This window comes from Salmo salar, chromosome 20, assembly GCF_965601325.2.
Source record: "Salmo salar chromosome 20, fSalSal1, whole genome shotgun sequence".
NCBI lineage: Eukaryota > Metazoa > Chordata > Actinopteri > Salmoniformes > Salmonidae > Salmo > Salmo salar.
This window is the reverse complement of record NC_138310.1, coordinates 91,699,825-91,700,758: the sequence shown is the minus strand read 5'-3', so window position 1 is coordinate 91,700,758 and position 934 is coordinate 91,699,825. Positions and strand designations below refer to the sequence as shown.

The window sequence follows — 934 nt, the reverse complement described above, 5'->3', positions numbered from 1 at the left end:
AGAGAGAGAGAGAGAGAGAGAGAGAGAGAGAGAGAGAGAGAGAGACAGAGAGGGAGAGCGAGATGGAGAGAGACAGAGAGGGAGAGCGAGATGGAGAGAGACAGAGAGACAGTAATTGGCTGGCTGGCTAAAAAGGAATTACCAATAAAATCCAGTTAATAATGTGGGAGACAGAATATTGTGTTAAGTCATCACTCTGGCAGGAAGTTATTAGAGAAACAAGAACCACAAGAGCTGGTAAACAACAGCCTCACTCCCTGGGCTAATAACACTGGGTTAGCACTGGGCTAATAACACTGGGTTAGCACTGGAATGGGCTGACGATGGAGTGTGTGTGTGTGTGTGTGTGTGTGTGTGTGTGTGTGTGTGTGAGTGTGTGATGAATAACATAACTGACCCAACCAGTCACTGAGGGTAGGAAACATTAGGAACACCTTCCTAATATTGAGTTGCGTGGACTCTACGAGGTGTTGAAAGCGTTCCACAGGGAACGCAGTGGCCTTCCCAGTGGCCTTCCCTGTAGCTCAGTTGGTAGAGCGTGGTGTTTGCAACGCCAGGGTTGTGGGTTCGATTCCCACGGGGGGCCAGCACAGAAAAAAAAAAAAAAAAAATGTATGAAATGTATGCATTCACTACTGTAAGTCGCTCTGGATAAGAGCGTCTGCTAAATGACTAAAATGTAAATGTAAAAAAAATGGATGCTGGTCCATGTTGACTCCAGTGCTTCCCACAGTTGTGTGTCAAGTTGGCCGGATGTCCTTTGGGTGGTGGTCCATTCTTGATACACACGGGAAACGGTTGAGCGTGAAAAACCCAGCAGCGTTGCAGTTGTTGACTCAAACCGGTGTGCCTGGTACCTACTACCACACCCCGTTCAAAGGAACTTTAAATATTTTGTCTTGCCCGTTCACCCTCTGAATGGCACACATACACA

General features: G+C 47.1%; 1 non-coding gene across 1 annotated transcript; it reads left to right on the top strand.

Annotated features, from left to right (window-relative positions):
- Positions 1 to 510: 510 nt before the first annotated feature.
- Positions 511 to 586, top strand: trnaa-ugc (transfer RNA alanine (anticodon UGC)). The gene has a single exon. It is a non-coding gene; the product is annotated as a tRNA-Ala (tRNA).
- The last annotated feature ends 348 nt before the right edge of the window (positions 587 to 934 follow it).